This window comes from Taudactylus pleione, unplaced genomic scaffold (genome assembly GCF_031769625.1).
Source record: "Taudactylus pleione unplaced genomic scaffold, aTauple2 ptg000366l, whole genome shotgun sequence".
In the NCBI taxonomy this organism is placed as follows: domain Eukaryota; kingdom Metazoa; phylum Chordata; class Amphibia; order Anura; family Myobatrachidae; genus Taudactylus; species Taudactylus pleione.
Window position 1 is genome coordinate 1,450,559 of NW_028284767.1, and position 26,567 is coordinate 1,477,125.

The window sequence follows — 26,567 nt, forward strand, 5'->3', positions numbered from 1 at the left end:
AACCTGAGTTCTTCTGTACATGAGTACATAGTACTGGCTATACTTAATTCGATGCATCAAAATCTGTGCCGCGTCTCCATACAATAACAATCTGAACGTATGCGCTGTGCAACTCCAACGCATGTGCAGAATAAAACACATTGGCTATTTGCATTATTATCGGCATAGCGTGTGACTCTGAATCAAGACCTAAGACTTGTGCAGAACATCTTTTCATCAATTTAGGAATACACACAACTATACAGGGGAGTAACTAGATCTTGGTGGGCCCCATGATAACATTTTCAGCTGCAACCTCCCCCCCCTGCTGTGGATTACTAAGTGAAGGGCTGGCATTTACCTCCAAAGCCCTGTTGGGTGGCTTCTTCTTTCTTTGTGCTATGTTGCTGCAGGCGCATTTGCTGTCCCGGTGGGCAGCTCCATCTCTCCAGTTCTAACTGATGCTAGGAGGAGGCATGGCCGTGTTTAGCCTGCAGGGACATCCTTGGACCATGGTCACATTACCTCCTAGCATCAGTGAAGACTGGAGAGACAGAGTCTGTCAGCAGGGACAGTAGATGTTCCTGCAGCTGCACTCTGTAAAGAAAGTAGAAGCCGCCAACAGGGCTCTGGAGATGGACATCCACCCCAGCACTTAGCAGTTCACTGTAGTGTGGTACAGGAAACTGGGCACAGGAGGAGGGCCAGGCCATAGAGGTGGCCAGGGACCTATAGTAGCCACACTCCCTGCACCTACTGTAGCTATGCCCTTGCAACTATATGTATGAACTAAGGACCTGATTCATCACGGATCGCAATAGCGTACACAGATCTGCCAATGGTGTGGTGTACTGCGCATGTGTAAGCACCACAGTGCACAGGTCAACATTGTAATCGCACTGCGATCATGTACGGAGATACAAAGCCATCGCAGAGTGAGTGACAGGACGTCAGCGTTTGGAGGTGGTGACGAGTAGTGGTCGGAAAAACGCAGGGCGTGCCTGTATGTTTGAATGTTGTTACATGAGCATGCATAAATTAACCACTGCGATAGCATACGCAGCTTGAGTACTCACTGCGTGCGCCGAGAGTTGCAATTTCTGAGACAGGTCAGAACTGCTGTAATTGTGCGTGAGGGTCCGATGTTACTCAATGTTACCGATGTATAGGCAGGACTGCGAGGTAGTGGCCGTTTCTATGCCACTTGCGACTTGCAGGCAATAACGAGTTCTTGGCAAGTCTGACCAATATTTTAGTCATTTAAAAAGCAAATCAAATAAATACCGGAGATGACGTGTGATGCGAATGGCAAAGGGGCGTCTTTACAAAATAGCGAGCGCATTTTTCGTTCGCTCACTCAGACATAGAGGCGTCAACAAACTGCAATGAGCGAGCGCTAAATTTAAATAGCCGGCCCCTTTTTTGGAATGACCATCCGCAAATAGCGTCCAGCTCTGAATCAGGCCCACAGTGTAGCTATTGTTTTGCCACTGTGTATGCATCAAAGCCGCACTGTGTATTTGTGGCAATGGATGAGTGACAGGTAGTCAGCATTTGGGGGAGGTTACAGGAGTGGTTTGAAAAATGTGTCGGGACTATGGAGCTCATTCAGACCTGCTCGCTAGATGTGTATGCAAATTCGACAAAGTGACGGCAAGGCAGGCGATCGCACGGCAAGGCATAAGCACAGCCACTATGTCTTGGTGTGCGATCGCTTTGTGTATGCAGACGCCTACCAGGCTGTCTTAAGACGCCCACTTGCGCACGTCATCTCCAGGAAGTGTATGCAACCATCGGTACATCGAGGACCATCGGAAGTGAATGCAGCGCTAGAGGTTGACTATACACTACTGCAAGCACTGCGAGCACTTCAGTGTAAAATCCAGCCAGGTGAAAAGTACTATGACACTGCCTCTTAATCATGCACACCCTTGAAACGGCGTTACTTAAGACGCTCAGGCATGCCTGCGTTCGCACCTCCACTCCCCCGTTTCCAGTTACCACCCACAAATGGTTTCTCCTGTCATTCACTCCGCAGGGCTGTCTATGCGCAGCAAGCGGATGCTTCCCGATCTCTCGCACTGGTTCGCGCATGCGCACTGCGATGCATATGCATAATGTGGACCATCGACAACTACGAGCCAATGCATCCTAGCGAGCGGGTTTGAATCAGGTCCTATGTTCCAGGTGCTTTAGTGAGGCTCTGCAAATTCGTTTGCAGCTGCAAAGGTCCCAGCGTATTAAGGACCTGATTCAGCAAGGATCGCAATTGGACGATTGTTGCATTCTGCACATGTGTATGCATCGCAGTGGGCGTGCGCAAACACTACACAGACCCGATGGAGACCCAAGCAGAGTGATTGACAGGAAGTACTGTTTGGGGGTGGTGACGGGGGGGGGGGTGGTTAACGAAATGCAGGCGTGCCAGGGCATTTGCAGTTGAGATCCGTAATGAATCAGCCCCTAAGAGAAATGCTGTGTGAGACTTACTCAGAAGTTCCATATGCAAACGATGTTTCAGATGTTCCCACTTTTGTGCGTGCGCGGTGAATGTCAGAAGCCGGAGGTGGGCGTCTCAGTGCACAAGACGGCGGCTAAGTCATTAGCATATTTCCGCAAGTTCGCTGAATACGGATTCACAGTCGCAACAGGATTAGCGACCGTCTCTGAATCAGACCATATGTATAGCAAACTAGGCAAGATCTTATCATTGTACATTCATCTCCAAACATAAAGTAGGAAAATACAAAGGAACAAAAATTACTTTCTTTTCTTTTAAACATTTGTAATTGATTAAAATCAGTTATATAACATTAAAATGTGATTTCAATGGTCCACATTTTAAATACTAAAATGGCAGAAGATCCTCTTTGTGCTGTGCATCATGATTTGCGCAGACAAACTTTAATTTCCATGGGTATTCAGAGCAAGATGGTAGCATTTGCTCAAGTACAGACTTTTGCATTGGGGGATTGGAGGAATTAGGTGTTATGTTTGGTGCTGTAATGTGTCTAGTTTTGCAGAACAGTGCAAGAACAGTGGTGTACGCATCTATAATTGGTGTAGCCCCTGCACGAATGAGATAATCTGTGCGGCAGAACCCCCTGTAAGTGATGTTGGTGGAGCCCTCTTACCATTATGTATTCGGAGACATGGCACCGCAACAGCAGACAGCAAATAATATGGTATGTGCCAGTCTGTGCTCTCTACTGCGCATGCACAATCTTTCCAATTATTGACATAACGGTGGTGGCACTAGGATCACTTACAGGGGTTCTTCCGTACGGCAAGTATACACAAGTATAGGGGTGGTCTGCTGCAGGCTGACCCCCTCATTTGTTAAAACGCAGCTGACAAGAACAGTATTTACTCTTTCAGAGGGAGATTGTTGAAATGAGATAGAGGGGGCTCTTCTACTACCTAATAGGACTTACATTATACATGTGCTCTGAGCAATCAGATATTAGGTCTCATCCGTTACTTTTAATGGGATGCTTTACGTAGGCACTCATTGTCCAAAGTTAAAACACACTGACATGGCACACGTCATAGAGGTATTTCTAATGTCTCCTCACAAGCAATAATTGAAGCTGAACAAAGCTATATATGAACCACTGAAATGTTTTATTTTATAACATTAATTCAATTTATTTAATGAGATTGTTCTGCCTGATTGCAAATCTATGCACTCTATTACTTTGCAGAGGGATCTCCATAGTCGGGATACATTTAACATCCCGACAGCGGCGATTCCGGCGGTCACAATGCCGACGCTGGAATCCTGACACTTATCGGAATACTGGCACCGGCATTTTGACTAAAGGTAAGTAGTGGGGTTGGGGGGAGTGTTAGGATTAGGGGTTAGGCACTAGGGGGGAAGGTTAGGCACTAAGGGAGGAGGGTTAAGTTTAGGCACTGGGGAGGGAGGTCATGTTTAGGCACCGGGGAGGGAGGGTTAGGTTAGGTATACTTACCTTCAGCCGTTGGAATGCCGGCGTCGGGATTCTGATAATTGGAATACTGGCACCGGCATTTTGACTGAAGGTAAGTAGTAGGGTTGGGGGTAGGGTTAGGATTAGGGATTAGGCACTAGGGGGAGGGTTAGGCACTAAGGGAGGAGGGTTAAGTTTAGGCACTGGGGAGGGAGGGTTAGGTTTAGGCACTGGGGAGGGAGGTTATGTTTAGGCACCAGGGAGGGAGGGTTAGGTTAGGTATACTTACCTTCAGCCGTTGGGATGCCAGCGTCGGGATTCTGACCGCCGAGATCCCAAACCCAGTCCCCAGAGCCTTAGGGCCTGATTCTTTTGCCACAGTTGTGTCTGCGTCTTTATACTAATGCCACTGCAAAGTCCTTCCCTGGTGTACATCCATGCGTCCGAGTCTGCAAAGATGCTGAAATATCGCTTGGTCTGTGGCAGGTGCTGTTTCTCCCTCTGATATGTCCTCCTATATTAGTGGTCCAGTGTCTCTGTATGCAACCGCTTTCAGCGATACACACGTGACATGCCTCAGGTACTCTCATAATAAGCAACGCCTCGGTGCGTCGTCTTAGCCACTCCCTGATAATTCCTAGTCAGCGTCCAAGAATTGAATGCCCCTTACATTTCTGATACAGTGCTTTTATATCTGGACTGCGAATCTGTATGCACAAAATTGGGACGCACACACTGTGTACCTCAGACATAGGTTCAGATGATATTATCGTCTGTTTGCATGAATATAGGACCATATAGATAATAATACTGTTTGACAAGAAGAGGATTGGGGAGGGGGGCATAATGCTTGAAAAGAGGAAGGTTTGAGGGGCATAATGATAGACAAGGGGAAGGTTGCAGATGCATAATGCTTGAAAAGTGGAGGATCTGGGAGAGGATAATGTTTTACAAGGTGAGGATCTGGGAGAGGATAATGTTTGACATGGGGAGGGTTGGGGAGCGTAGCACCTCAAGGAGGTATTGGAGGGGACATAATGGCTGACAATGAGATTGCTGGGGGGAATATCAGCCAACAAGTAAAGGGTGGGGGATAATGGCTGACACTGGAAGGGCTGGGGAGCATAACTCTTGATAAGGGGAGAGCTTGTGGGTCATAATGCCCAACAAGGGGAAGGCTAAAGGGCAGAGGTTCCCAAATATGGTCCTCAAGGCTCTCCAACAGTTCAGCTGGCTAGGACTGAGGTAGTTATTAAGTCAAGCATGGATATCTTGTCTTATATAGTCGAGCATGGATATCCCTAAAACCCTGGAGAGTTAGGGTGCCTTGAGGACCAAGTTTGGGAACCTCTGCTATAGGGGCATAGTGCTCAACAGTGTGAAGGCTGACAAGGGGAAAGCTGGGGGGACATAATGCTCAACAAGGGGATGGCTGGGTGTGGCATAATGCACAATAAGGGGTGGATGGGGGTTCATAATGCACGACATGGGGAAGGCTGGGGGCCATACTGCTTGAGAAGGGGGAGGCTGTGGGGGGCATAATGCTTGACAAGGGGTGGGCTAAGGGTGCATAAAGCTGAACAAGGGGAGGCCTGGGAAGGGAATAATGCTCGACAAGGAGAGGCCTGGGAAGGGCATAATGCTCGACAGGGAGAGGCCTGGGAAGGGCATAATGCTCTAAAAGGAGAGGCCTGGGAAGGGCATAATGCTCGACAAGGAGAGGCCTGGAAAGGGCATAATGCTTGACAAGGGAAAGCCTGGGATGGGCACAATGCCCAACAGGGGAGGGCTGGGAGAGGTATAATGCTCAACAGGAGAGGGTTGGAAGGGGCATAATGTTCAACAAGGTGAGGGATGGGGAGGCATAATGTTCAACTACTTGAGTGCTGTGGGGCCTATCATTTGTTTAGGGAAGGAAAGGGAAGGAAAGTCATTTGATGTCATAGCAAGATTTCCCTTTACTGGAACTAAGGGAAGGGGCCCATCCCAAACCATGAAAAACAACCCCAGGCCAGAATTTTTCCTCTACCAAACTTTACACTATGCATTCGGGTCGGAAACATTCTCTTGTAATTTGCCAAACTGTGATTCATCTGTCGGACTGCCAGTGGTGAAGCATGATTCATTACTCCAAAAAATATGTTTCCATTGCTCAAGAGTCCAATGGCAGTGTGCTTTATACCACTTCAGCTAACACTTGGCATTGTGAATGGTAATCTGAAGCTTGCGTCACACTGCCCGGCTATGTAAACCCAAACCACGAAGCTCCCAAGTTCTTGAGCTGATGTTGTTCCCAGGACATGTGAGAATGGGTGAGGACAAACAAATATAAGAGCAGATATGAGGAAGAGATTCAGGTTATAATACTCTTTGTATTGCGAAGAATGCAGAATCATCCTTAACCAATTGGTGCTCTAGTCAAGATTTTAGCTGGTGCTCCTTAAATGAAATAGTGTTGAGCCCGCTGGGCTCTCCTCTAATGCACTGGTACCCCAGGCATTTGTCTATATGGCCTATGACCAACAGGGCTGCCATCAGATATTGTGGGGTCTGGAACTGAAAAAATAGTCAGCCCCCCTTCCGTGTTTTTGCAACTACAGCCCTGATGTGTCTCTCCAGGTCCAGCCACCCCCCTTCTGTTTTTTTGGCACCCCTTCTGTATATTTAATTGGATATATAAAACCATTTTAAATCATGAAATTACACAACCACGGTATTTAGCACACACATTTTTCCATTTTAATGCATTGTTAGAAAAGACTGGGGGGTCTATTTACTAAGCAGTGTTAGAATACAGAGTGAAAACTGATAAGGTACCAGCCAGTCAGCTCCTAACTGCCATCTCACAGATTGTGTTTGAAGAATGACAGTTGGGAGCTGATTGGCTGGCACCTTATCACTTTTCACTCTGTCTCCTAACACTGCTTAGTAAATAGAACCCTCAGTCACTTATTTGCATTGGCTCAAAAGTTACCAGCTATCCCCTGTGCATAATCCCACTTGAGAGCAGCTTTTACTTATTCACATTGAGAAATTATAACAAATTTGGGTGCCAGATGTAAACATACAGGTGCTGTGGGACCCTGGCTTCAAGCATTATTTCAGCCCAGCACTGTGCCATTTCCATCCAGCATGACTAATACTCCCAATATCCTGGATATTCTCCCCAGCTGGACCTCAGTGACCTGGCCGTGAGTATCTGTCCATGTACCATTTTCTCCACCTTTACTCTAATACCCTTATACCCTTACACTAACATGTAAACATCCTTAATCCCCGACCCTAAGAAACCCCTAACACTAACCCCTAACCCTAATACCCTAACTCCCTATCACTAACCCCTAACTCTAATACCCTAACACTAATACCCAAACAACCCTTAACCCCTAACAACCTACCTTAACCCCTGACCCTAACCAAACCCCTAACCCATCCCTAACCCTAAAAGGACAGACTACATGGACCAAATGGTTTTTATCTGCCGTCAAATTCTATGTTTCTATGTACTATCAGTAAATGTTGTTTTATGGGACTGCAGGGATGTGCCTATCAGAAGGTAAACTGAGACAAGTACAGTATGTAAAGCCGTAGGTTTCGAGTGGCAGAATTAATGTAGGATATTAGTTTAAAATAATAACTTTCTTGCTGCAGAAATCTAACTTTGTCATTGTGTAATATTAGATGAGAGGGAAAATCTAAGGAGAATATTTACTAAGGAGCAGGTTGTCAATTTGACTAAATTGCAGTAATTATAAAATCTGGATTTATAGATTAAATGCATTGTGGGTGACAGGCTACTACATTTACTGTAATTGTTTTTATCTATTTGAAACTTTTTGATAAAACAATGCCCTGCTGGTATGATGTATGGCAGGCGCCTCTATACTCTAGTCCAAGGGTCTTCAAACTTGGCCCTCCAGCTGCTGTGGAACTACACATCCCAGCATGCACTGCCATAGTTTTAGCATGCTGTTATATCAAGAAGGTGGTAGTGCATGCTGGGATGTGTAGTTCCACAGCAGCTGGAGGGCCAAGTTTGAAGACCTATGCTCTAGTCTATTCCTAGGCAACGGGGGCTGGCGTCCTTCAACCAACAAGCCTGAGCAAAGGTCTCTTGATGTGAAGGCTGCTGATTCATGTAGAGCCATATGTCAGGATAATGGGGTGCCTCCAGGTGAATTGGCTCTCAATTTAGAATCACATGAATATATGAACTAAAGTGGGGCTATTATTATGTGGTTTAGGACCACCTGAGCAGAGGCTCCTTGACATGGTGGGTGGCATATCATATATTTGCAAATAAGTGTGACTGAGCCCTCTGCATTTTATTATTATTATGCAGGATACATGTCTCTTTAACCTCTCCCTTACATGCACCTGTGATGGGCCAATAAATTGATTATGGGCAACTTCCATTTTGTATATCACTGTCCTTCATTCAACATCCCTACTGCTCACCCAGTTTCTATGGTCATTGCTAGGCAACGACTTCTGTTCTACACAGATACTGCTGTTTAGTTCTTGATCTGGCGATTCAGGAGCTGAAAGTCTATTCTCCTATTGCTTCATCAAACTCTTAAAGGCTTCCTCTACTGTGCACCTGGGCATGTAAGAGTTTAGACTGATCAAGTGTGCCTGTGAGTTTCTCCTTATTGTGACCTAGACTGCACACATCTTTCTTTTACCCATGATCATGTATTGTTCCTGGACTTTGCCTTGCATACTGCCTGTCCCTATCCTTGGATTAGGAAAGGACATCAAAATGTCAGTATCATATGGTTCCCAGATTTCTTCCATAACATACATTTTATTAATGGTGTGTTACAATCATTGGGGAACTATTCAATGCTTAGAACCATTTATGGTTGTGCGTACATACAGGGTCGTAACTAGGGGTGTGTGAGTGGTGCAGTTAACTGGGGGCCAGGGCCCTGGGGATGGCATCATCGTTACTCCACTGCCCCTGCATTTGACTTGCAGGGTGCCTGGAATGGTGCCCTGCAGCCAGTATTGTTGTTGCAGAGCTGCCCAGAGCATGAGGAAGAAAAAACTAACCATCTTGTCACTATCGGGTTTCTAGTTGATGGCGGTGAGCATCACAATTTCTGTTTCCATCAGAAAAAAAAACACTGATGGTTGTAACCATTGGCCTTCGAAGACCATCCATTTCTCAGATTGTTTACTGGACTGTGCCTTGTTCATTGCCTGAACTGACCGCAGATTGTTTATTGGGCTTGATTTCCATCACTGCTGGCACCTGTATCTTGCCTGTGCGTATCCAGTCCCTAGAGCATCCCAACAGTACCTGGTGATTGCCTTCCATTTGTTTGCCTCCAACTGGTTCTGTCCTTACTACTTGGAGCTGAAGACTTGGTGGCATCTGATTAGTGGGTGCGAATACTGCGAGAAATCAGCTTGCTCTAGGTGGAGACCTTACAAAGCGGTTCTAGAGAACATATTCTTTCCCTAGTTACTGCTCTAACACCAGCATAGAGATATACATCAGAAGCTGGAGTTTGTTACATTTATGTTACAAAACAACACTGCCACACTGTATTTTAAAAAGCAGTAAGCTTATGGGATACTTTGATTTATGCTGCATGCTATTTAACCTTTACGCAGGCTAGTGAAAGTTTTCCTAGGATCTTTTGAAACATACATTCTAGGACTAAATTCTGCCAAGTAGAAGGAACTGTTAAGTTCCAGATTTACCAGCTATTTCTTTCGGCTAAATGTTCCATGGGCTGATTATATGATCCTGAATGGTAATGTTTTATGCTGCAGGTATAATAAGGTAAAACCATGAGAAAATTATTTTATGTGCATAGTGTAGTGAGAGGGATTGTCACTCTCTAACCTGAATTGCCCACATTTCTGTGGGATCAGCTCTCTCCAAGGGAGGCTGGAGTGAAGCCTGTGCGTTCTGCATTACCAGTGGAGGTGTGGAATTCCAGGTTGTCACAGTGGGAGAGGAAAACAAGACCTGCACATTCTACAGCTGCAATAGAATATGGATCTCCATGTTTTCACAGTTGCACAGGCCCAGCTGCAACTAATCACATGAGCACAGGAAGGGTTAAAACTCTCACACACCTGATGCTCCTTGCTCCTGATGCTGGACAATCTGGCCAGGTGATAGGCTGGGGGTTATGGTTAGCATTAGGGTGCCAAGACTTGGAGGGTCCACAGACATTAGCACAAGGAGTGCTGAGACATTTACTTTTATGTTGTTTGCTTATTTTCTGTAATGTGCCTGTGTGTGTCCAGGCTTAACCTTACATATGCTAAGGTGCAGTGTTTGCTACCATTAAAAAGACACTGCTTTACCAAGTCCCTGCCTGTCCTTATTTCTATACCCCGTCTTACAATTGATATTTGACATATGTTCACCCTATGATCTTTATTTGTCATTTATTACAGATAATATTGAAAAAAATGTATATATAAAATTAAACTGGATAATTGTTGTGTGTGAAATTTACACTCCAAGGGGTAAATTTACTAAGAATCGAGATGGTCCCGATTTTCAAAGTGATTTATCTCGCTGGAATTCGCCTAAATTCGGGTGATTTAATCCCTTTTCTTTTACCAAATTTGCCAACAGGCGATTTGAGGCTAAACGAGTTTGCCGATGGTGAAGCAGAACAAGATTGTCGGGTGATTTGTAAGCATGCTCGGGCGAGATATCTCTCCTGTGTTGATTTAGTGGCTGGAAATCGGGACCCGGCGAAACTTGGAAGGGCTTAAAAAAACGTGAATTATCAGGTTAAAATTGAAGGACCCTCCTAAAGATGTCCAGACCAGGGGGATCAGTATGGGTACCCCCATTTTTATCTCCTGAAGGAAGTTGGGATATCTACTAGCCGCAGCAGGTGCATAAATGCGGCTTTGAAGAAAGTAATGCAGAAGAGCATTTTGTAGAATTTTAAGGGGACATAACTTTGCACATCAGATTTGGGGTACTTGAAAATGGGGGTCAGCATATTTAAAGTTTAAAAGTGAAGTTGAAAAAATCGTGAAAAATCCACCTGCTGCAAACACCTGCAATCAAAAAAACACATGGGGCATACTTGGGGACTCCCCCAGAGTCAAGTTCGTTAGGTTTTAAGTTTGTACCCCAACTTTTTTATTTTTGGCCCCCTTTTTCTAAGTCAATTTTTGGGGTGTCCTTAATTTTTTTATAAAATTTTTTTGACACAGATTACCTTTGGGGGACTGTCTGAAGGCTGCACGGGGGGTCCCGCAACATTGCACCCCAAAACCCCAATTCTGGACTTTTTTCTGCTTGCCATTCATAGGCGATACTTTACCGCCTATTACATTGAATTTCCGCCTAGGCGGAAAGTCTTTCAAATTGAATAGGATTTAAAACCAAAACAGGCGATAATGACGTCATCAGCGGTAACTTAACGTGAATCCGGACTTAACGCTGAAGCGTTAAGTTCGTTAAGTCCGGATCCGCATTATGTTACCGCTGATGACGTAATTATCGCCTGTTTTGGTTTTAACCCCTATTCAATTTGAAAGACTTTCCGCCTAGGCGGAAAGTCAATGCAATGTAATAGGCGGTAAAGTATCGTCTATGAATGGCAGGCGGTAAAAAATGCAGAATTGAGGTTTGGAGGAGCCGCTCATTGGCTAAGCCCACGTGGGTCCCAGCCAATGAGACCCCAATGTTGCCACGAGCAGACAGTAGCGCAATGTAACAGCATGCAGTAACATGCTGTTACATTGTATCCGGAGCCCATCTTGGATTTCTGCGGAGAACATCGTGGGACAGAAAGGTGAGTATTGGATCTTTTTTTACAGGTAATTCCAATAGGATACTTTACGTTGACAAGTGGACGTGAACATCTGGAAACAGTTGAGTATGTATGTGTATGTATGTATGTGTGTATGTAATAAAGCTTTATTTTACAGGTGTGTTGTGTGTGTTTTTAACCATTTCTTTACAGGTGAAGTACAGATACCAGTGGGCCCTTAATGCCCCGAATGCTGGTACTTGTGGTTCTCCAAGTACCAGCATGCGGGGGAGGCTTGCTGGGACCTGTAGTTCCACTGTAAAGACAATGATGATACATCTTTTTTTTACACTTCACCTAACACAATCAACCCGCCACCCACCACCAAGGGTTGGCTGGGATAGCCCCAGGCTATCAGCCTAGGCCAGGGGTGCCCTGGAGAGGATGACCCCTTTATTGGGGGGGGTCACCAACTCTCCAGGGATCACTGGCCTGGGCTGACTAACGGTCAGGGCTGATGCTGTGGCTGGGGGGCACGGTGAAAGGGCACCCCTGGTTGTGGCATCAGCCCCCCGTTAGAAAGGGTCCAGGGTTGGTTTTAAATATACGGTGCAACTCACGGTAATTTTTTTTTATCCGTATATTTAAAACTAGCTCTGTCCCTGCTGCCTTGTGCTGGTTCTTACATTACAGGGGATCCCTGCACATTTTTTCCCCTGTAATGTTGAGAACCTACACAGGCTGGCAAGCCCGAGGCTGGTTAGTGTTTTGGGGGGGGGGACCTCACGTCATTTTTTTTTCAAATTATCCCTATTTTTACAAGCTACACAAAGAAACATACACAAATCCCAATGATTTGTGTATGTTTCTGACCATCTCGCAGCTCAGGGGGTTGAGAGTTTGAAAAGTGATTTTGATAGGGAGTTTGCTCGTATCTCACCCAATCTTGTCATCCCGATTCTTGGTAAATTTGCGAGATGTAGGTTTTAGGTGAAAAGTACTTCCGATTTGGCCCGATGGAGATTTTATTCGAGATTGCTATCTCACCCGAGTTTTACGAGTGAGTTGAGAGAAATCTCTCTCTAACTCACCCGACTTTGCCTTTAGTAAATTCGAAAGCAGGGGAAAAAAATCAATAATCACCCGAGATGGTCATCTCGACCTATCTCGAGTCTTAGTAAATTTACCCCCTAGCCTTCTTTACTTTTATTTGTTCTCTATTTATTGTCTTACGCAATTTTATTTTTTAGCGTGTTTTGTTTTCCTTTTTCTTGTAGGTTCACTTATTATTTTGTTATTTCAGTTGCAGGAAAACCATTATACTTGTGTAACACCCTGACAGTTAAGTATAAGTTTTATGCAATTCAATCTAACAGTACCTGGGAATCTGCAGCAGAGACGTGGCTCTCACACTTATCCCGAATGCAATTCGATCTTAAGTAGTAGCAGTGGATTTCTCAAATGCAGAGAGGTATGGGCTCCCCAAACACAGTAATTAACACAATCAATGAGACAAGATCATTGTCAAGCAGATTATACAATTTCAGACAAACACATCATACTACATTTAACCAGTAAAAGAGGCCTATTTTACCTATTTTCTACAAAGCTGTTTTCCTGACAGCAGTTCAAACACCTACAGTAGCTATGACTTTATTACTGCTGGCTAAAACATCCTCATATAAATAATTAAGGCATTTAAATCCAAATTTAGAAGTACTACAAAACTAGTTATAAGCAAACAACTATATTCTATTGGGTTTCTGTTCCCATTATTTAAGCTAGCGTTAGGCATTGCAGCTGAAGTTGGTGCACTTTCCTTGTGAAGACAGTCAGTGAAAGTTGACTTAAGTAATATATTATCCTTATATTAATGATGGAACCTTTTTCAGTCAAGGGTGATAGTCAGTGGCTAGTCTCACAAATGTAATCACCCACTTTGGCTCTTTTAGTGATAACTCACTATAATGGGGTATCAGACTTGCTACTAACAGTTAATCAACTGTATTCAATTCTATTTTGAACACACTACTAGTGGGCCCCTAAAATCACCAGAAACTATCTGTTTAAAACATAAAATAAAAAAAATGATATTGATGCCCCCTTACCATTTTGCCTGGCAATGCATCTGCAATATAGCAAGTCCCAGAAAAACAGGGCTGTAACAAGGAACGTGCAAACAGTGCTAGTGCTGCTAAGGGAAACAAATTTATTTTTAAAAATTGTTTTGAGAGGGGACATGGCCACACCTCCCAAATTTGGCTCCGCCACCAGTACCCGGGCTGATGTTGGCTCACAGTGGCCCTGGTGATGTGTGAGCCCCCTTATCATCTTATAAAGCACCTGAACCCATTCAATGATTCTGCCATTAATGCAATCAGGGGTGTAGCGTGTAGCCATGGCATGCAGGTGTGTGCCCCCCATGCCCCCCAAGCGTGCCAGTTAGAGGGCGTGACCAACATGTAGGGGCAAATTAAAGGGAAATAAAAATAAACATGAGGGGCAGTCTCACACTGGGCATGGAGGGCTATATATGTTTCAACCCATTAAATTCCACTAATACAATATATACATTAGTAATATAACATTAATACAGAGTGTTTCACTCGCTATTGGCCCCAAAGTTTTCCTTATAACTTTTAAAGTAATTATCGTAATTTAGTGAAATTTGACACAGACATACCTTCGTCTATAATAAACATGAGGAAGTCGTAGCAAGTGTTGAAAGTGTTCACCATTAACATCCAGGCCAGCTGTTCACGCATGTGTGAAGTGAAGGTCCGCTGTTCACCACCCTAGTCAGCAGCGCAGTCCAAAATTCAAATAGGGGATCCACACCAACTGCCAGTGAGGATATAACCAGTGAGGATGGTAGTTGGTGTGGTTCCCCAATTTGAATTTTGGACTGTGCTGTAGCCCCACCTCCGGAGTTGCCACTGCTAGTCAGTAGGTATTCCAGCTTCTGACAGTGGTGTTGTGTATGGAGGCATCCATATTCATCGTGTCTGTGTCCTATATGCTGATTTGAATCTTTATCAACTCAGTTTTCCAGTATGTCTGGACAATAAATGTGCATTTACCTGTATAAGCAATGCCACTTTACTGTATATGTACTGTAATGTAATGGCCCCCAATTCACATTAAGCCACATATAGTGCTCAAAACTTACATGCCACACAATAGTTCCCCCAATTCACATTGCACCACACAATAGTGCATTTTATTCATCATAATGCCACAGTAGTGCCCCATATTCATGTTATACCACACAATAGTGTCCCTTATTCATATTATGCTACACAGTAATGCCCACAATGCATGTTTTGCCGCACAGTAGTGCCCACAATGCACATTATGCCACAGTAGTGCCCCTTTTTCACATGCCACAGTAGTGCTGCTTATTCACATTATGCCACACAGTAGTTCTCACAAATCACATTATGTCACAGTAGTCAAAGAAAAGGTAGCGGTGCTCCACAATTCAATAACATGTAGAACTCAATGCATATGATATTATACAGACAATATATTTAATGTTATTAAAAATATTAAAAATACATTGACAGTGTCAAAAAAATGTATGTAGATATATAAATCACAGTTGATGTGACATAAAAACATCAAATCTCACCCATAACCTCAATGCCATTGGGGCCTGTTCATATACAGCATATTGATGGGGGACACAGGAGTATCAACTTAAATGGATATCCACTGGATGTTTATCCTGTATGCTGCTAGAGGAGTATCCCTTGAATAGATGTTGAAGCAAAGTGAATGAAGCTGGTATAATGCTGAATTTGCCCCGTGTCTCAACTTTAAGATCACCCCTCTAGCGGCAACCAGGACATACATCCAGCTATACCGGAACTCCTGTCGCCTGTGGGCACCGCATAGGTTGAGAACCCTTTCATTCAATTTGCTTCAACATCTATTCAAGGGACACTCCTATATATTAAATATATTGTCTGTATAATACCATATGCATTGAGTTCTACATGTTATTGAGTTGTGTAGCGCTACTACCTTTTCTTTGTATTTTGTTTGTGATAGGGAGTGACTAGCCCTATATTAGTAGCTGCTTGGGAAGAACTACTCATTTCAGCGCCTGTTTTTTTACCTATTTTTTTTACCTATTGTTGGTATTTTTTCTCTATGTCACAGTAGTGCCCACATTTTACATTATGTCACAATAGTGCCCCTTATTCATGTTGCACCACTGTAATGTTCCTTATACACTTTACGCAGCAGTAGTGCCCCTTATACACCTTATGCACAGTAGTGCACCTTATTGGCATGTGGCATCAGAGCAGTCAGACATGACCTCACCAGATTCCCCATTAAGGCTTTCCAGTCACAGTTGCCATGACCCGGGCTCTCAGCAGCAGCACCCGGCTCTGGTCTGCCCTCAGCAGCAGGGACATAGCCACCTTGTTCTCTTCTCCTGTGTGACTGATGCTCAATTTGCTCGACCTGGGTCGACTGATGTCAGGGCTAGGGTGGGACCCAGCTCAGTGGAGCCAAAAAGGAGGAGCCAGGAGTGATAGTAGGAGCGGACACCTCCTCCCTCTTTGTTGGTGCCTCTGGCTTCATTCCTCCTACCTTCTGCTCAGTCCCAAAGCTGGATTAACTACCTGATTCAGACTCCAGGCGCTAAGCTGCGCTCGCTCGCATAAAAAAGGGGCCGGTTATTCTAATAACTATGCGATCGCAAAATAGTGTAATGCCGCCCCCTTGCCGCCCGCAGCTAACTTCATCTCCAGGAAGTGTTTAAAACCATCGGGAACAACGAGAGCCATCGGAAGCACTCACAGTGCTTGTGGGAGCTCCACCCTACCGCAAGCAATGCGAGTACTTCAAGTAAAATTACACCTGCTGCCTCGTCAAAGAAGGTCCAAACATGTATCAACAAAATCAATAAATCCGCACAGATTCATTATAGCAGCAGCTAGTTAATCTACAATTGTGCAAACTGTGCTGAAAAGTGCTATGTGCAGTGCAAAATATATAAACAATCCTCTTGTTGTTTCATACAGCTTTCAGATAATTAATGTACTTAATAAATACCATAAAAAGCTTACACAGAACTAGAGATCAGTCATAAAAATATACAGAGGAAAAGAAATTACATATTCAAAAGTAATAAGAATCACCTTTAAAAATGCTTGTGAGATAAAACAGCTTAAAGTTCATAAGGCAGGAGGAGGCAGCTTCCCAACATGTTTCATCCACTTAGGACTTCATTAAGGGGTTTTATATATATATATATATATATATATATATATATATATATATATATATATATTGTGATAGAAGCACTGGTAAAGTGGTCAATGGCAGGTACGTTTGTCCTAGGTTTTTGGCCTAGGTGTTCTAAAAAACCCCAGGAGAAGTCTGTTTTGTAAACAGACCAGAGTGTCAGTTTTTGGAAAAGCCGGTTTGGATCCTGGGGGTGTGGATGTGAGGAGAGGGAGGGCTCCATCCACCGACAGGTTTTGGGCCTTTCTGCCTGGTAGTAGGTTTATTAGGGCTTCCACCTGGAACTGGCTGATTTAAGCTCGGTTTGTTTGTGGCTGTGTGTCTCATATCTGGAGGAGCTGACAGTCTAGCCTGTTCAGAGACACGTGGTTAACACCCTGTAAGTACTATGCACATGTTTTGTTGATGGTGAGGGCAATAGGCCCTACCATTGTTATAGCAAGGGAATCTGCTGTGTAGTTAGTGCCCAGCCGGGCTAGGACTTATGTTTATGCTTTAGATTATATTTTTGTGTGTGGCACAATAAAGACTGGCGCCGACCAGTTTGTACGAGATTCCCAGATTTGTCTCCTGTTTCTACGGCTGCTGTGTGTAAAGAGGGAGTCCCACTGTTGGCCTTGGAGGCAGCCCAGAGGCAGCAACAGGTTACCATTGAGGAAACCCACCAGGCCTTACCAGAAAACAGCCAGGCCTTAAAGGAGATGGTACAACACCTAGTAGCCCGTCTGGTGATGCTACCACTGGTCCTCCCGCCACCGCTCGCTCCATACGCACCAGTCACTTCCTACAGAACATGACTTCGGGCGATGATATGGAAGCATATCTCACCGCATTTGAGAGAACAGCAGAGAGGGAGAGTTGGCCCACAACAATAGGCAAGTCTGGTGGCACCTCTCCTGTCTGGAGAGCCACAAAAGGCCTACTACGACTTATGCCTAGCTGTTGCCAAAGACTATGAGAAATTGAAACAAGAGATCCTAACTCATTTAGGAGCCACCCTATTCATTCACACTTAACAGTACACCACTGGGAGTTCCAAATGGAAAAGCCTCCACGCTCACAGATGAATGACCTCGTCCATCTTACCACAAAATGGCTGCAGCCCGAGACACTAACAGGGTCACAGATTGTGGAAAGAGTTGTTATAGACCAGTATCTATGATCGCACTCCCTGCATCTCTGCGCAAGTGGGTGAGCCATGCAGACCCTAAATCCACAGACCAGTTAGTCGAACTGGTGGAGAGGTACTTGGCGGCTGAGGAGCTGTTGAGTCTGCCGAACCGAGCCCCGATGATGCATCGGCGAACTCCCATCGAGACTGGTAAGACTGTTCCAAGGGAGAAGGGTGCCTAGGACTGAGGGTGAGGAACAGGCCAGCCGACCAGGAAGGTTCCTACCCCGTAAAAGACTAGGTTATAATGTGATTCAGTGTTTCCGATGTGGTGGTTTCGGCCATATTGCAGCTAATTGTTCACTTACCTCTGAACCTATGCAATGTGATACTGCTCATATTAACCGCAGGATGTCTTTCTTTGCACAGCCAGCCCGTACTGCTGACCGGCAGACTGAGACAGATAAGCACATGTGTGTACTCACTGTAGAAGGCCACCGAGTAGAGGCTTTGTTAGATTCTGGTAGCCTGGATACACTTATGAAGGCTGAACTGGTGAACCCCTTGAAGCATAAGGGGAAAACTGTTGGTGTGTCCTGCATACATGGGGATACTAGGTATTATATTACTGCAGAAGTGAACATCGAGACTCCATGTGGTTCCGCGATAGTCTCTGTGGGTTTGGTACATAGCTTAATGTATGATGCAATATTGGGGAGAGACTTTGCCCACTTCTGGAAGTTGTGGGAAAGCCAATTTTCGACCCATTTGAGAGAGTTACTGATGCAGTAAGGGGGAGATTCCTTCAGAGTCTGTGATGTTCCCTTTTTCTAGCATGGATGGCAAACCTGAGAGTGATGGTGGCTCACCAGGTGGTGTGCCTCCCACTGAGGTGGGGAGTGTTGTTGAGCCCATGGATCGCCTGCCTGATCTTGATGTCAGGAGAGAGGTCTTTGCCATGGAGCACTTGAATGACCCTACTCTAGTAAAAGCCAGGGAAAATGTAAATGTAATTGATGGCAAACCCATAGACCCTGATAGTCCGTTGTCGTATCCTCACATGGCGGTGTGCCAGGATATTTTTATTTCAAGTCACTAAAAAAGGGGAAGACATTGTGGAACAATTAATAGTTCCCAAGGCATACAGAAAAACAGTGTTAGACCTGGCTCATAGTCATATAACGGCAGGTCACCTAGGGGTAGAAAAAACCACTGAGCGGATCTTGCAGAGGTTTTTCTGGCCCAGGGTCCATAAAGAGGTGTCTGACTATTGTGCGTCCTGCCCTGAAAGTCAATATCATGCTTCGAGGCCGCATTTTAAAAGTCCACTTGTCCCTTTGCCTATTATTGAGGTTCCTTTCGAAAGAATAGCTATGGACTTGGTTGGACCATTAATGAAGTCTGCCCGGGGCCATCAAAATATTGTAGTGATAATGGATTATGCTACCTGGTACCCGGAAGTGATATCAGTGTGCAAACGTCAACAAAGAAGGAAATCCTGACTGACCAAGGTACCGCATTTATGTAAAAAATAATGAAAGAGTTGTGCCGCCTGTTTAAAATTGATCAATTAAGAGCCTTCGTGTACCATCCTCAGGCCGATGGGTTAGTGGAGAGGTTTAATAAAACTTTAAAGCACATGCTAAGAAAAGTAGTGGACAAAGATGGTAGAGATTGGGATTACTTGTTACCTTATTTGCTGTTGGCCATAAGAGAGGTTCCCCAATCCTCCACAGGGTTTTCCCCTTTTGATTTATTGTACGGAAGACATTCAAGGGGATTACTGGACATTGCCAAAGAGACATGGGAGGGGCAGTCCAGTCCATATAAAACAGTTATTGAGCATGTTTCCCAAATGCAAAAAAGAATTGCTGCTGTGGTGCCGGTAGTAAGAGAGCACTTGGAACAGGCCCAACAGGCCCAGCAGAGGGTGTGCAACCACAATGCTCCTTTACGCAACTTTACTCCTGTGGACAGAGTGTTGGTATTGGTTCCCACAGTAGAAATTAAACTTTTAGCTAAGTGGCAAGGACCTTTTGAAATTCTAAAAAAAGTGGGGGAAGTTAATTACAAAGTTTACCAGCCTGGGAAAAGAAAGCCAGAACAGATATACCATGTAAATCTTATAAAACCCTGGAAGGATAGAGCAGCTCTGTCAGCCGTCCAAGCCCTTCCAGTAAACCCAGGGCCTTTGGTTCCCAAAAGTGACAGTAGCAAAAACCCTGTCAGCCGTTCAACAGCAGAAAATTTAAGAATTTGTTATCAGAAATAGGGTCTTGTTTTCAGACATACCAGGGAAAACCATGGTCATTAAACATGATATAATCACTGACCCAGAGGTTAAGGTTAACCTAAAGCCCTATAGGTTACCAGAAGCCCAAAGGAGTCAGTGTCTAAAGAAATTAAAAAAATTTTAGAATTGGGTGTCATTGAAGAATCACATAGTGAGTGGTCAAGCCCCATTGTGCTTATTCTAAAGAGAGTGTGCGTTTCTGCAATGATTTCCGTGTCAAAATTCGACACCTACCCAATGCCTAGGGTGGATGCATTAATTGAAAGGCTAGGAACAGCCAGATATTTAACTACTCTTGACTTAACCAAAGGGTATTGGCAAGTGCCGTTACCTGAGAACGTCAAAGAAAAGACAGCTTTTTCTGCACCAGAGGGGTTGTTTCAATACAAGATGTTGCCCTTTGGGCTACATGGGGCACCTGCTACCTTTCAAAGAGTGATGGATAGGATTCTAAGGCCCCATAGACAGTATGCTGCTGCTTATCTGGATTATGTGGTCATTCATAGTCCTGATTTGCAGTCTCACTTGCCTAGAGTACAAGCAGTGTTTTTCACTCCATTTATAGGGCAGGTTTGACAGCCAACCCAAAAAAGTGTTGTCTAGGGATGGAAGAAGTAAAGTATGTTGGGTACACCATTGGCAGAGGTTTGATAAAGTCACAGCTTAATAAAATTGAAGCAAAACAAAACTGGCCAAGACCCTTGATTAAGAAGCAGATGAGAGCCTTCTTAGGGATTACTGTGTATTATTGGAGGTTTATACCCAATTTTGCAACCATTGCAGTCCCACTGACTGACCTTACCAAGGGCAAACAGAAAGTCATGGTGGAATGGAGTCCTGAAGCAGAGAAGGCTTTTCAGGCCTTAAAAGCAGCGTTGTGTACCCAACCCGTTCTGGTGACTCCTGATTTTGACAGGGAGTTTGTGGTGCAAACTGATGCATCAGAAGTAGGTATAGGAGCGGTCCTGTCCCAGAGCAAGGACGGTGAGGAACACCCTATTTTTTACCTAAGCAGGAAATTAAATGTACATGAGAGAAACTATGCTACAGTTGAGAAGGAAGCATTGGCCATAAAATGGGCCTTAGAAACTCTCAGGTACTATTTGGTGGGAAGGAAGTTCAGTTTGATCACTGACCATGCCCCTTTGAAGTGAATGTCAGAGAACAAAGACAGTAATATATATATATATATATATATATATATATCCCCTCACACTGCTCTCCCCCTCACTGAGATCTCCACCTCCTTAGCTCTTCCCTTCTCACACAGACCCTCACACATACACAGCTCTGACCCCTCACTCAACTCTCCTCCACTCATACAGTCTTCCCCCTCACTCAGATCTCACCATCAATCAGATCCCCCCACACACAGTTCTCACTCACTCATCTCCCCTCCCATGACACAGTCCACCCTCACACACACAGCTTTCCCTACTCACTCAGGGCCTGATTCAGCAAGGAACGCAGATGCTAATGCACACGCAATCGGTTGATGTTTGTGCTCTGTGTAGGCATCGCAGTGCGCGTGCGCGAACTAGCATTTGTGATGGGAACTGCAATTGTTGAGGCTATGCAGACCTAGAGCACAGTGATTGATAGGAAGTGCCGTTTGTGGGTGGTGACAGGGGTGGTGGTCGGGCGAACGCAGGCGTGCCAGTGCTTTTCAGCACCGTTGCAGGTGTGTGCATAAATTATCCAATGCGTGGCTATAAGCAGCCAAAGCACTGATAACGTGCATGGCTGGTAACAATTTCTGAGTGAGGTTGTGCAAGCGTGCATTTAGGTCCGATGTTACACTAAGTTCCCCTAGTATACGGATGTGAGTAAGTGGAAATGGGCGTCCTTATGTCAGGATGCGATCGCAATGTGAATGCAAACATTTAAATAGCACCGCTGATATTAGCAACTGCGGTGCGTGCGTATAAGCAGAATAGCGATCCATAGTGAATCGGGCTCTCAGATCCCCCAAAATAGCTCCCCTCCCCAACACACACTGCTCTCTCTTTTCACTCAGATCCCCCAATACAGCTTCCACCCTCACTCAGCTCCCACTTCACACAATACCCCATCCCATCAAACACTCACAGATCTCCCCTCCTTACACAAACCCCCTCACATGCAAAGCTCCCCACTCACTTAGAGCTCCCCTTCTCACAGACACCCCCACCCCGACACACACACAGATCTCCTCCCCTTCTACTCTGATGTCCCCTCCTCACCTTCTGCAGGGTGCAGGAGATCAGCCATCCCACTGTAGGTGGATCACCTTCTGAGCCTGAAACTCATAAAGAGATCAGTCACATCATACTGGGGACATGATGTGGGTGGTGCAGCAAGCACTGCTCCGCCCACACCACACCCCCTATCTGGAGGCACTGATTACTCTATGTGCTTAAGGCTCAGCAAGTGATCCGCCCTCACACGATTGGCTAGTCTCTTGCACCCTGACTGGAGCAGGCTCCTGGAGAACGAGCTCCGCTGAGACCACCCTTGCTACACCCCTCTGATCACAGTAATGAGAGATATACAGCTGAAACTGTGAATGAGATCATGATCGCTTAATCTAAGTTGTAGTGACAGTACTGACACTATTGTTGTTCCTATCACTAAGTCTGACTCTACCACTGACACTTGCCTGTCCTCCTGTAATGTCTGTAAGACGCCACAAATTTTGGAGCAGTACCCTGACTCTTGGGATCCTGCTTCTCTTTTTTAGAAAGTGGGCAGGAACTTTGATGCTAGATTTATGTAATTGGCCCAAACTGCATCAAGTGGTTGGTGGTATTTGTTCATCGTGTCATCATGGACCAACCCCTCACTGCACAGTGATGCATATTGCCCCCCACACTTGACACTTGGACTCCCCCTCCGTGATTTCTTGGAGAAAAGATCCAAAAACTGGTTAAGTGTGACCAAGTTTAAATTCATCACTTCAGAGTCAAGTTTAAAGCCCCATGATTCTCCCTACTCAACAGGTTTTTGCACTCAGGGACACACTTTGATTTATTTATGTTTAGTGCTGAAGACACTGTGGGCCTGATTCTATAGAGGACACAGATATGCATCCTCATGCAGACTACTGACAATTGGGAATTTGCGCATGCCCAGGATCCGTTGTAAGGATGTGCAGAACAGGTCCTGCGGGAGTGCACGCAGGCCCACCTATGCCTCCGCCTGACAGGCAGAGGCATTTGGGGGTCGGTGCAGGGGCAGGGATGGGTGGCGTTCCCATAAATGGTTGTGTGTCGTGCCGTTTCCCAGGAGAGACTAGGCCAGGGTCTGCGTCCATGCATGCAGACCTCCTGGCCTCGCAACCCGGACAGCCTACGTTAGCTGATGCTTACTCAGTTGGCCAGTGCAGCCCAACATTGCAGATACTGACAGGCCAGCGTCTCTTCACTTCAAACACCTCCTGCAGTATTTGAATTTCAGCAGGAATTGCAAAGCAGCTTGTGTTCAGCTTTGCAATTCCGTCCACTGCTGAATCAGGCCCAGTGATATAAATACATAATACTCAGATTCCACTATCTCACCCGCAAGCGATATGTCCATATATACCACATGCATTTCTGGCTCTGCAAAGTTTCAGAACCGTCTTTGCCTGATAAAGCCTGTCTAATCTACCTAAAGTTACATTTTTGGAATATTTTCTAGTTTCATGGGCTACACCCAATTTGCTTAAAAACAATGAGTAGTTTGAACCTACTTTACACATAGAAATATTATAATTATACATTAGTCATAGTAACTTGTTAATTTATGTTACATAATATGAGGTGTGACTAATTTATAGGCATACTTAATTAATGTACAAATGTATATACTGTATGTATACAAATGTAGATTTAAGTCCACTAAGAAGTTACTAGTAGAATTCAAATATACCTAAATCATTTTAACCAGGTCTGCCAACTGTTACATTTACATAAGTGTAACTTTTAGTGATCTGTTCTAAGGCATTTCTTTTTTACTGAAACAAGATATATCATAATGAATTCCCAATGTGAATGTTCTATTTTAGAAGTTAAACCACACCTCCAAAAATTTGGAATTCCAATTTCTGATGTTCAGAATCTGTTGATGATTGTAAAATACAAATATTTTTTTGGGGGGGAACCATATATTTGGAGGTTGCAAATCAATAAGACATTGGCAGTTGGATTTCCATGATAATCCTGATCACCATAATCATCATCAATATTATCATCATTATAATTGGGGGAGGGCTTGGGTTGTGATATTGTAAAAAGCTGAGTACCCTTCACCCCCTCTACCAGGCTAGATCATCTGTACTTTGCTTCTATTTACGAGGATTTAGAAATGGATGTTCTGATGCATATCAGGTAGACCGGTAACTAAATCCTTGTGGACAAAAATAAAACCTGTTCCGGTGATTTTGTGAAACACTTTATAAGGATTTCTACAATGTACTAATAATGTGTACCGTCAATGATTTAAGGGTTAGTTTGCTAGGATGCTGTCATTCTGTATGTTTCCCTGGTAAGTAATAGTGATAATAAGCTTCCAACAGCTGTGATTATATTGAGGATTGCCTCTTCTTTTTGGCTGACACCACTACACACGTATGGGGTAAGTGGAAATTCCTGCTCAGCGCAGAGCTCCTTGTCACTGCTGAGCTGTCTATGGAGGTGACAGGTATTCTGCTGTATTCAACATACAGAGAGACCAACCTAAAAGCACATAACAAATGAAGCCCAATAATGAGGACAGAAGGAGCTGTGGGCATTTCTTAAAAGTCAAAATAGAAGGAAAATGTAGCCAGCGCTTGTAACCCATATGTGCCTATTTTTGAAAAAGCATTTCAGGGAGATTGTGAAAGCAATACCTATGAGCGCGGCGATAAAGTAGATGTGTACTGCTACATCTCAGAGGTGTGTCATAAAACTGACTTACAGTCACATGTAAATGAGCCCCGAAGCCGTTAGTAAGGTCTACTTGTTTATGAAAACACTCTGATACTTTTCAGGAAATGCATGTAGCCATAGGGATCATTGGGCCTGATTCAGAGACGGACGCTCTGAAAGAGCGCTCGCTCTGAATCAGGACTTTTTTTTTTTGTGTGGCCTCCTGGCCTCCACAGCTATTGCAAGCTGCCTGGATGATGGTCGCGATGGTTAAGACCATCGTGACCATCGGGGCTTGCGACGAGACCCTTGTGGTAGGGTCTTGTCTGCCGCAAGCCCCAGAGAGCTTCCGCCTCTAATAGAGCCCGAAGCTCTCCCACTGACATCACTGGTGATGTCAGTGGGGCTGCCCACAAACGGTAGGCGTTCACTTGTGAAGCCACCCCCCTGCCACGCCTACAAAATGGGGCGAACTGTCGATCAACATCGACAGCCGCCCCTTTTGTAGTGAGTCACAGAATGAGAGAATTTCTCTCTCGCTCCGGGGCTTGCGCATGTTCACCATCGACCGTCTTGCGAGCGCTCAAGCGCTTGCGAGCGGGTCTGAATCAGGCCCTTTGTGTCTTATAACCAATGATCCTATTTGAATACATATATCTCTGTTTTTTTTGTTATATAACAGCTTATTCATGGGGGTACGGTGCAATACGGGAGATTGCTGGACTCTTCGGGCAGGGAGATTGCTACAATATCAGGGAGAGGTGGCAAGTACTGTACATTGTAGCTGAAACTTGTGAGCACTTCAAGGGGTGCAAATACATTTATTATTTTTGCACGCAGGGTCATCATTTACATGCACAAAGCCTTTCACTTCATTCATAGCTCAGTATATGCTTGTGGTGATACCTTTATATCTTATTTCTGACCTAATATTGTGATGATTATCATATTACTTCATATATGATACCTCTTATAAGGAGGGGTATTCATAGCAGTTATCCAATATCCAGAATAAGAATGGAAGATAGTACAAATCAAAGAGAACCTTGAATTCTTTTATTATTTCACATAAGAAGTTGTTTCTTACATACAGCATGCTGATTTAAATACAATATACATGTAAATTCTGTATTTTGCATCTGTGAAAAATGGAATTGCCCACCAAATGACAGATTGCAGGGCACTGAGAGAGTAAGCAGGGTGCCAGGTGAGCAGCCAACATCACTGGCATATGTTCAGCTCCTGTTAAATCACTGCTGGAATCAACTGCACTTACATGAGCTGTGTGTTACATACAGGGGCTCAGTTGTTTATATTAAAAGAGAAAATTATTAGCTTTTATAAACTTTTTTTTTCAGGATTTCATTGCTGGTGCTTTATTGT